A 12,251-nucleotide genomic window follows, 5' to 3' on the forward strand; every position below is an offset into this window, starting at 1 on the left:
CACGACTTGAACTACGGTACTTGATTGTTCCTCCTTAATTTCACATAGTTTCGAATTATGCATCTTTATATAGCCACACAACTTAGTGTGATACGCGATCACGACTCGAGAATCACGAACTCGACCCATCCTCCTCCTGCCTGCCGATGGTCAGTGGTCAGAACTTCAGGCTGATTTCATCACCTGTTATCTGATTCGAAACTTTTTCCTTTTACCTTCTTTCAGCAGGCAATTACAACTGACCATTCCATCCTCTGTAGCTTCCTATAACTTGTTCTGTAGGATGACTATTTAGGTAATGTTCTCATGCATCGCTTGCAGCCTCCAATGGAGCTTTTATGCGACGACGGTAGCAGCCATTTATCATTTTTTCTGTGACATAATGATCGGTTGGACAGGGTATTTAGCAGCATCTCTGCGTGCATTCATGCACTCAATAAAGACTGCACACTCAGGTTGGGTTGCATGCACCGTATCCTCCCGCCGCTGATACTGACCATATATAACGGCAGCCCATGCTACTATTCAAAATAAAAGGTGAAGTTTCTGTGGTTCCGTACCAGTTTACCCTGGTTCTCCATTGATTTATACAAGAGTTCCGATCCTTATCTAGAACAAGTTATTCTTCTAGCTGCGTCCCACTTCACTGTACTTCCGAGATGACCAACACGAACGGCTCTATGCACTGCTTATATACGGTAAATAGCGCACTCCTGAGCATGGTCATTTTGTTCCGTGCCAAGCACCGGTTATGATGCCCGTAATTACGCCTTTGGTATTATTCAAGACTGCTTTTGTGCGAGTTGTTCAATAATAGCGTAAGTCGATCTGTGATACGCCGCTTTCAATGCTAGTACGGCTTTACGATGGAACCTTAATTTTTGAATGGAATTCTTGATGTGTACGGCAATATGACAGATAATTTTAGGCGAGTATTCAAGAAAGGGCTTCTATGTTCCATTGAATAGCCGATAGGAAAATTTCTTTTTTGAAATTGGAGTCTGAACGCTTACTGAACGCTTGTCAAGTTATATTTTACTGATCTTTTTCCTGTTTATCTCTTAATTTTAAATAGCTGGCTCTTTGTTTAATCTATTTTCTGATAAAACCATTCTAGTCTGCATTTGCACAAATTTGCCTATATGGCGTTGGTTATCTAGCCACATATCTATTCCTTTCATGCATATGCAATTTCACATAGCTTGCTTTCTTCTTCTTCCATTCTCTATATAGTGTAACCATTCCGATTTAGTACAAATTTGCTTATTTCTACGTTCAACCTTGGTCTTCTAACCACATCTGTGTACCATTCACGCATCTTTGAGGAAAAACGTGCTTTAGAGCTCTTCAGTTTGCGTGACCAATCAGTTGATGCGGTCAGGCCGTTTACCCAGCGACCAGGACAAGCTCCGATATATCTACTGATTGTGTGCCAATTGAGGTCCAGTTTTGGGTTCTCCTCACAAATCGTATTCTTACAATGGCGCATTGACTCCATGCGGTAATTTATGGTGCGTCCTTGGGGTATAAACGTTCTTCGGTTCAACTCTTCCGAAGGTATTTACTAGAGATGGTCCAGTCACATGTTGCGGTTATGTATTCCATCGTAATGTTTTTCCGTTAAGCTTACATACATTGGGTGTTATTGAAACATTATGCGCAGTTAGCAGGAAAATCTCGAAACTCTGTGCTGCTAGTGGTTCATTTTTTTGTGAGAATTTACATGAAGTTGGTTGACAAAAAATGGTACTTAATTAGAGTATGTACATGTATATGTACGTTTTCAATTGGACAAATATTTCCTTTCCTCCTTGAAATGAAATCCCACCTTTTGGAATTGCATAAATTGACGCTAGCCATTTGCTGCGAATTTCTATGAGTTTCCTACACCTCACGCCACTAGAATTTTCCCGTTAGGACATAATTATCTCACACTTGATCGATCAATGTACAGCCCACTCGTACATTCCTCCGTTGATATTGAACTAAATACGGCTATCGGATCTCTAAAGCCAAAGTTCGGAAGGGCTTCGTTTAAGATTGAATTTTTATTGTTTTGCCTACGGAAACTCCTATTTTATTGTTTTGCCTACGGAAACTCCTCATACACGTCAGAGCTTTGAGAGACTCGAGGTTTTAGAGAATAGGCGACTTGAGAGCTCACCGAGTTGGCGGTGTTCAAATGCATGGAGAAGTGCGTCGTATGGCTGTGCTTTTCAGTTGCGTTCAGTTCTCTAAAATCAGCTATGAAAGCACAGTCTCTCATTAATAGGGTACTTGTTCTCTGCGATATATAATAGAATATCCTATAAATGCCAGAGCAAACTGAAATGAGTTATCAATTGCACAGGGTTTAACTATGGCCTAATTAAAAGTATTTTCGTTACCGATTACCAATTATTACCAGAAGGACTTGAATTGTTTTTTTTCCGAGTTATTACTGTTGAGAATAGTTTGAATGATGCAAATATGAATATGTCGACATCTTTAAGGTGGTGCTTGAGAGCCGCGAGCCCTCAGGCAGGCTTGGCAGGATCCCTATGGGAATCTATCACTACGTATAGTCATTATAACTCCGCTCGTAAATAAAATATCAATCTGAATTTTGTCATGCTTATTCAGCTATTTATTTATAATTTCTCTACAGTAACAAAAAATATGTAAATTTTGTCTAACATTAGTTATGATAGAGGAAAAGATTGTACATCGCTCAATCAATGTTCATTATACTATATGCGACTTACCTAATTTTGTGAGACACAAGGATGTAGTACTATTTATTCTCTATTGATCGGTATTAAAGACATATCTAAATCAACCTCTATTTTGTAAATATTTTGTAACAAAATATTTTTTCATTACTGCTAAATCGGAGATTTCACATTTTCTTTGGAAGCCGCAGTTCTCATGAAGGAGTTGGGGAAAAAATGAGGGGAAACACACCTCGTAAATTACCCGCCTGTCACTCTTGTGGTAAAGGGGAGCACAATAAGGGGCGAGTAATAATGGATGGCCAGTGGTCGGCCGAGGCCAGTTAGTTTTAGCCGACCGCAGCCCATTCCTCGGCCACCTATGAGACGGCCGCAGCCCCTAAGATGGGTGCTGGCTCAGGTATCATATTACAAAGGCAACAAGCTCAAGCGCAGCAACTTGCCGATCTGAACACAGAACAAGGGTTTCACATCCTTGTCGCGAATTTCTCGCTCACGGACTTCGCCGCACTGTGACTACAGGCCTTAAGCCCATGATTTTACCCCTGCGCTAAATTCAAATACTTTAAGCCGATCGCCAAATTTCGACCTGTGCCTATACGCGTGTCCCTGTACCGCGTGTCCCTGTACCGCGTGTCTTTCTGTAACATAAATTCTCAGCCATTACCGATTGACACTTGAAAGCAACGCATTACTGGCACATTTTTTCTGACAAGATTAATGTGAGGGAAGTTTTACCATCGCTATGCCGTGTGCTGCGAGCTGCCTCATGTATTATGGATACCCGTCTTTGGTTCTGATAAATAGATTCAGGAAGCAATTTGTCCCTTCTTAATTGATGACTCTGTTTGGATAGCTAACTGTGCAGCCTTCGGACATTATAGATCATCGTGCTGAACTCACTGACATTTCTTAATGGTTATTCAATATTGTCATCTCCTTTTACCAAATAGTTTCATGATACATATTAGCAGGTAACTTAATTGCTATTTTGTACATTTTCGTCCTGTTATCTGCTTGGTTGCTTCTGTGCAAAGTGTGAAATTAAATTAAACCGTGATTGGCGTTGCAGGCGATTGAGTTAATCGAGGTGAATTCAATAACAATTTTAGTGTGAATATTTATATATATTTATTCTCAAATCTCATGCAAACCCCGTATAGTTTAGTTGGACGAGTTGTGCCCCTTGTTCAGGGCACATGTACAATATTGTACCGGTATTGTTACTGCAGTCCCCAGCTATGCACTTGGGTCTTTTCTGTTCAGAAATATTGGCTCCATAATTCAGCGGCTTCATTGTGCACACTTGGGCTGCTTTTCCCGCCATATGCCGCACGCCTCAGTTCTCACCTCTTCGCTCCAACTGCCGGATTGTGCTTTAGTTTATGTCATATTCCTGCGTACATTCCATGTTTCAATGTGAATTATTTTCCATAGGTATTTCATCAGTATGTATTGACTGATAGAAGTAACGCTATATTCTAGGTTTCGTGGTAAATATCGATAGATGTTTCATCAGTGAGTATTGAATGATAGAAGTGACGCTATATTCTAGGTTTCGAGGTAAATATCGATATATATTCATTAGTAAGTATTGACTGATAGAAGTGATGCTATATTCTAGGTTTCGTGGTAAATATCGATAGATATTTCATCAGTATGTATTGAATTATAGAAATGACGCTATATTCTAGGTTTCGTGGTACATATCGATAGATATTTTATTAATAAGTATTGGCTGATAGAAGTGACGGTATTTTTTAGGTTTCTTGGTGAATATACGAACATCATTAGTGAGTATTGTGTGACAGAAGAAAGGACGTCCCGGAATCAATGCGCAAATTTTACTTTAAAAAATGTCTTCAGTCAAATTGTCTGTTCCACTGGTAGTTGAAGTACGATATTAATTGACGTTTTTATAAGATTTACGCGAGAAAATTCAGCTGCGTTGAAGAGTGGAGGACTTGGAATGAAGGATTGCATGTACTATCCACTATCCACCGCTGTGGCTGTGATATGCTATTGTTCTGAAACTGCTTTTAAATTAAATTGTGCTGCGCTATATATTCAGGAGTGGATATTAATTTACTGCGTTTTATTTAGTTTTCAACGTTCGGTTGAGGGACAAGTAATCTAAAAAAAACTAGAAAAGGCTTCGTATATCGTTCCTATATAACGACGGTTATCGAACATCGTGGGAGTATTTGTTCGTTTGTCTCAATAGAAGTTATGCTAAGTGTTGGCTTCAGCTCGGTATTGTGTGTTTTTTCCTTGAGCATTGATTGAAGAAATTGATTCGTGCTTTGAAACGGTCGCATTTCATTCACACACTCGTCTTGCCAATCACTGTGCAAGCGTCTTCGCCTGGGACTTTCAATTGTGTCGAAACTTGTTTGTTCTCCAACGATACATTCGGGCTGGAGGAAAACGTTCATTTTTAATTTGACGATGTCGTAGAGCATTTTACTGCTTTATAAACGTGAGATGATAACGGCCAGCAATCTAGGTTGTTATGTTTTTATTTTGCTTGCTTGTTTGAAAAGTGTGTATAATGTATCTGTTTTGCCTCTCAAGTGTTCTTACTTTTTACAACGGATTGATTTCGGTTCTTGTCATCCGTGTTCAAAATTTGGCTCCATATGTCGCAATCCTGTCTCAGTATGTTTGATTTCATCATTATGAAGAGTAGAAAAATCCAGTTTCACTGGCGTAAACACGAATGTTTATTTGGACTGAGCCATATGTTGTGTTATTGCAGAGCCTTCTGTTGCTCTTATACGGGGAGGGTGTGAAGAAAGTTCAGTCTGGACGCTATTGATGTTGTTCATGTTCCCGTAGTACTTCACAGAATATAAAATAATTAGGCTTCGTATTTCTGCGTTTGTGGTGATGTGTTTCTTATTCAACTTAAGCTTCATTTTTGTGCAAGCGTGTATTACAACTGGTTTATTGATTGAATAATCATATAATCCTCCATCAGAAAGCTAATCTTTAGCACACCCAATATTTATATATTAGCTTTCATTAATTGAGTACCAAAGCTAAATCCTAATTTCGTAATTTCGAGTCGACTTCAATGCTTGAATAATGCATGTCATCGCCTCTGATTTGATTTGTTACGCGCCACTCATTCACTGTGCCCTGAATCATGGAATCTCTGTTGACTTGAATCGTTGAATAACTGTTAACTTCAAATCCGTGCACCAGGTAACTGCTCATTCAAGATCTCAACGCCGCATATGTCGACTTTTTCACAGTTCTGGTTTAGTTGCCCCGTTACATGCGTTCAATCTAGGCGCAACTGCGCCTAATGTATGATGTGACCTCCTTTTTGCTAATTACCTACATTGTTCGTATTAGAGATTGCCGGTCGTCGTTGTCGAAAAAAAGTTCAGTTGACAAAGTTCGGTTATTAGCATTTATGTATTGTATTAATAAGGTGTTATTATGCGAGCTATTATACTAGCGGAATGTGAAAATTTTTATTAATTACATGTTGACTTTTACTTATAATCTATACTCGTCTTACGGCTCCTACGGTTTCATTTCATGGAAATATTTCAATTTTGAAAATTGGTGATGGTAAAACTGTTTACTTTTATGTATACTCTAAACTCGTCTTACGGCTACTACGGTTTTATTCCATGGAAATATTTAATTTTCAAAAATTGGACGAATTGTAGATCAAATTCCAAGCAAGAAATGAGGTATTGGTTCCAAATCGTGAAAAAAAACGTTTGTACCATGTACACATTCTCTCGAATCTGAAACATAGACGAAGTTTGGAGCATCTTATATACGTATGATGTGAAATGAAAGTAACCTGATCACGCAGAATTTCCAGGCGAAGTTGTATTTTTCATCATTTTTACCATGAAATGACAATCTACATGATCACCTTAAAATTTGACGTATGAGCGAAAAAATAGAAAATAATTTTTTCCTCATTGTAATTCAAAAAGCCATCCATGAGTATGTGTTTTTGAATGATGATTATATCTGCGCTTCTCTTGTGACTATAACTTGTTGTGTTGGTGTAGAAACGATCGAGGTGGCCCAAAGCACTCTCTGTTCTGTTGGTTGAGGTGAACCGCAAGCTTGACGCTCCTATATATCTGCCCCAAATGACCGGCCTTTACAAAAAGCAAATGCAGTTTTTGCCCAGCTTTTTAAGCTTCCTAAACTGCACCTTCTCATTGGACCCTACACGGTTTAGCTCAATCTTTTTCCACGCTGGATCATTATTTTGTTGTTTGCTAACCCGGGTTCCGAACGGATTTCCGTATGGGGTGTGCTTAGAATTCTCGAAAGTTGTTTAATATCTAGGAAACGCTTCCCTAATATATCCGTTATATCCGTAAAAATCAGGATACCGGTTTGCGGTAATGTCACTTTTAGTAGAACTCGATTCCTAAGTCGTGGCCAGTCTATTCAGTATGAATTTCTTGGCATGTTGCTACTGTGAAAGAATGTCAAATCTACAAGGTCGGTGTTTTCTGATTAATTTAAATTCTTTAGTGTAAAGAAATGAAAAATCATCAGACACTAGGGTGAAATTCGAAAGTCGAGCGACAGTCAATACGATTTTTTCTTGGAGACGGTTGAAAAATTACCCTGATCTCAGAATTGTGTACCATACTGCCAGAAGACAAGCGCCATGTTTCGTTGCTGGACTGACTATTTATGGTCGTCTGCGTGGCCGGTATATACGATGCGGCATAAGCATGGGAATTTAGCTCGTTTAGGCCGAGTCTCGTGCTGTTTGCAGCAGCGATTTTCGCCCATCCCATTTTATTGTTGAACCGTGCTTGGCACTGAGCTATTCTTCTTCGTCTCGGGATTACTTCCGTTTCATTTCTCGGTCACAAAGGTGGGCCAGACACTGCGTTTGTGACTCGCGCCGTAGGAGACTAGCTCGCAATCGCCGTTATTTAATGCCCAACTCTGCCTTGCTGGAAAACATCGCTGATTTATCATTGGCCAGCGCTATTACGGCCGAAATTTTCAATTGCGAGTCTCCCTTCCAAGCCGTCGTATTATTTTGCAAGGTCTATTGTAAATTTGTTCTAAAGCTGCCCGGCTGTACGAAAAATATTTCAGTCTACGCAGTTGACCGTTTATTTTATTCTTATTTTCATATAATAGAATATTTCGCCCACATGAGTCGCTGTGCTTCTTTTGAATGTCATTTTTTGCCGGTGTGCTGATATTTGCCTCCTAATTTGGAACTGGTATATGCTGATATGTGACTCATCACTCTGCCAGACTATGTGCTTTTGGTTAAAAACGCGGTCAGAGTACGATGTGTGACTCATCACGCTACCAGATATTTTTTTTTGTATCTCATCATGCTGCAAGAGTATGTTTTTTTATAGCTCGATCGTCACTCTGCCAGGGCATTTTTATGTGTGTCATCACGCTTGCGGAGTATGTTTTGTGGCTCAGCTCATAAGACCGTCGTGTTGTTCAGTGCCTCGTGTGTATATAGGAACTCGATAACAAAGCCTATAATTGCTCGGTATCATTGTTCTCTCGGAATACCCAAGCCTGTGATTATTATTACCTTTCTTTCGCGACCCCTTCTTCGCTCTTTATAGCCGATCTTAGGTTACCTCTTAAATGCTGCCAGGCCGCGTGGCGCCCACCCATTCAAAACTACAACCATTCAACTCATTTCTATGAATCTACCGGACTAATTCACTGAACTATTTGTTAATAATCATTTCATTAGATTGTGTGATGCTTGTCGTTTGACGAATTATTATTTCACAGCTAACTCGTTTACCGATATTGATTTGTGAATGCCTTGTTTGTTTGAAGAAAATGAAGCGTAAATCATTACGTTATATCGTCCAAGTGTTATGCATCGATATTAAAATAGTGCTCCATTTTAAATATGACGATTGTAAGTGCATACCAAAGTGTACTTCATAACTAATCTCGCATCAGAGGAGTCTGTCCTAACATTCCAGCGTCTTGGAGTTGTCCTATGCACACAAAATACAATCGCGTGGCGAAGCTCGCACCAGCTAAGAGAAGCGATAATCCATAGGCGATTCATCGGCGATGACTGCATGCGATCCCGTGGACAAAGAACACTCAAGAAAATTAATGGATCATATTGTCCGAATAGTGACGCACGTCTTTACCCATAGCACAATAAAAGAGCAAACGTAGCACTGATACTTGCATCTAGTGGGCCAGACTGGGTCAGGATGAATAACACACGAATAAAATAGCATCGATTTTTGGACAAAATGTTGCTCATTTCTCTGAGTGTAAGGCTCCCTCCCCATATGCGAGGTAAAAGTGCATCACTATTTTAGCAAAGTCTTCCTCATTTCTCTAAGTGTCTCTTGCTCATTTCCCTGACGCCCTGCCCCCCCACACGAGAGGTAAAAGTTCATCACTATTATAATTAAGTCTTCCTCGTTTCCCTGAGTGTCTCTTGCTCATTTCCCTGCGACCCCCACACACGAGAGGTATAAGTTCATCACTATTTGACAAAGTCTCGCTCATATCTCTGAGTGTAAGGCAGATCTAGGTTTGAAATAATCAGGCCCACTGGTGGACGCGTTGCCCTCCATGTCGTGGCGCCAAATAGCTTCGGCGTCCGTGTGACGCGCTCCCAGAAGTGTCCTTTGACTCCTGAATACTTTGCTCTCCAGGGAAAATTGCTTTTACCTGCGCCGCGTCTCCTTGTGTGTGTTCCGACTCATCAATCCTGATCGCGCCCTTTCAACGACTTTCATTTTTCAGTGTGCATTTATACTGAAGGAGCTTCAATCATACTGAAGGAACTTTAGTAACACTGAAGGAACTCGAAAAAACAACTTGACAAACTACAAAATTGTCCAGTTTTTTATTCGCAACGTTTTTCTAAATCGAATTTGTCTGTATAGCCTATCTATCTACGCGCAATGGGATTCCTCTGGACAAATTTCTGCCATCTTTAAAAGTCTGTAGCCAAATTGATGCTAAGAATTATACCTTATTAGCATATTATCTTCTTTATTTCACTTAATTGCCTGATTTTCCATACACAAGTTCATAGATAACGAATTCTTACACAAAATCCGCTGATAATTGTTGATCATTCCCATTTCAAACTCGTCTCTATGGGGGCCTGCACGTATAGGAAGCGAGCCGCAAGCTCTTCTTTTGAGATCGAGCGATCACCCGCTGTTAGCATTGATACGGAGCCCACATGAGCCGGCCGTATCACGGTCTCCATCGCGTAATTTGGTGCTGTGGTCTCCTCGCCTGCTATCTTCGCGCACGTGGTGTGTAAAGATCTCTGTCGCTATCAGATGACGGTGGTGAACCCCGTGAAAATTCTGAAACCATTATATATATCAGATGACGGTGATAAAAACCGTAGAAATTCTGGAACCATCATCATTTTTCTGCGATGAAGCCCGTGAAAATCTTGAAGCCGTTATCAGATGACGGCGATTAAACCCGTGAATAAACCTAAAAAATTATAATATTTTTGTAGACTCATGGCTGCTGGCATTTGAATGATTTTTATCTTCTTAAATTTCTCTTTTTCGAGCGGCTTTTATGAAGGAATTTGCTCATATTACAGGTTGTGTTGAAAAATCGATCGATTTAGCAACGCGTGATGTTATTTAATTTAACGAATTGACTCGAAGAATGACCGGTTTGTTATCGATTTATTGAAAATTTAATTGAATTTATAATTTGTTCCCATACCTCGAAGATAACATCAAAATTCTTTGCAGTACTTATCACATTCTGAACGTTCCCAAACATCTTCAACATGTTGAAATCTTTGAGCTCGGGTACATGTCCCCGTGAAAAATTACAATGAGTTGTCTGAGACCTGCACAATATCTGGCGCTTTACTGTCCAAAATAATTACTAGTTCACAACCCCTTCAGCCAATCATGACGCCTTTTCAAGTTGAACCCACCGATCACAAATGAGGAATCGGCCGTTACGTGTGCTTAGGTTGCAACATTTATTTACGCCGCTATGAGGTATACCTAGGCCGCTGCGTTTACTTAGCGAGTTTTGAAAGTACGGCTCCGGGTTCATAGACTGGGCCTGTGTGTGGGAGGTATCCTGACATGGCATGCGAAGAAGCAACGTCACCGCCTCCAGTTTGTGTTTGAGCGTGCGTGGCGATGCTAATGGTTAGGCCATCTCATGGTAGCCTTCTGCTGTCCTGCCGAGTCATGCATGCCGAAGCTTCTGCTGGTCATACCTTTATTGGGATACTGGCCGCAATACCGGCTGCCGAAACGGCTCCTATCGGCTGCCGAAACGTCTCCTATCGGCTGCCGAAACTGCTCCTATCTGCTGCCGAAACGGCTCCTATCGGCTGCCGAAACGGCTCCTATCGGCTGCCGAAACGCCTCATATCGGCTGCCGAAACGGCTCTATAAGGCGGCCACGGTGTGAATAATATGTATATACGATGGTGCTGGTTATATGATGATGCTATGATAAAAATTATTTCTCGCTGACGTTATCACGAGATGAATTTTTTACATTAAACACATACATTAAACTATCTATTCGAAGTTGATACTATTTTATAAGGCCGTATTTCTGAAACATTGCTGAAATATTCAAAGTACAGCGATTCAGAGGAAAATTGAAGGATTCATGAAAATACTTCAAATATTGCTCACTGACACGTTCTAAGTTATAGCTAGAATAGGATTCACGTAGTGGCAAACATTCCCTTACTTCCTGCCTGTTTAGCATTTGTTATTCATATGCTTATTAGGCTTAATGTAGGCCTATTTAGCCAATAGTTAATTATCATCTCTTGGCGTGGCTCCTCTGTACAAGAATTGCGGTACAAGTTTCCTCACAGCTTAGAGCTCAGGCGTTCCCACATCGCGTTAGCTCTGATTGATGCTTCTCTTTGGTCTATGAGGCTAATTCGCTGCTCTCAATAGTTTAGAGGTTACATGGCTGCTCTCATTCATACAATATCAATGGTAACTTATGGTAATGTTCGACCACCCCTAGGCCTATCACAATATTGCTTCCGTGGCCGTGTACCAGCTTACTTTATTTTGCTTGCCGCTCCATGTAACATTTTGGACACTGTTCGTATTCGCCATGAATTATATCTAAACTTGTGTTCGTATATATTTTCATTACAGAAATTTTACACGTTTGTAATATTTTCAATCCTTACTAAAACAGGTTTATTTCCAAATACGTTTTCTGGAAGTTAAGCGCAGCTCTGTAGTAATCGAATTGTCTGTGCGCTCCTCAACGTCCGTCAAGCGGGAATTTTTTTCGTGCGTGTGAATTCTATAGGCCTGCACCGTTAACAGGCGCCTCTTAGAAAGAGGCACAAAAACGCCTCTGTAAAGAAGTCAGGAAGGCTTTCCAGAGTATCAGTTAAATTATGACTGAGTGACTGCAACTCTATGGGCGCGAGCGTGCTCTCAGATTTTGCGTTTGGTAGCTTCTATAGTTGCTTAGGCCTGAGATTGTTGTAGGCTGTTGTAGCGCTGAATGACGTCTGCAACCGTTTATAATGAAATTTTATTT

General features: G+C 40.4%; 1 protein-coding gene across 2 annotated transcripts in view; it reads left to right on the top strand.

The window, feature by feature from the left end:
• The window catches only part of LOC108672047 (centaurin-gamma-1A), a 154,653-nt gene that overhangs the window by 116,562 nt on the left and 25,840 nt on the right, over positions 1 to 12,251 (top strand). The window lies entirely within an intron of this gene.

The sequence above is a fragment of the Hyalella azteca genome, unplaced genomic scaffold (assembly GCF_000764305.2).
Source record: "Hyalella azteca isolate HAZT.00-mixed unplaced genomic scaffold, Hazt_2.0.2 contig2316, whole genome shotgun sequence".
In the NCBI taxonomy this organism is placed as follows: Eukaryota; Metazoa; Arthropoda; class Malacostraca; order Amphipoda; family Hyalellidae; genus Hyalella; species Hyalella azteca.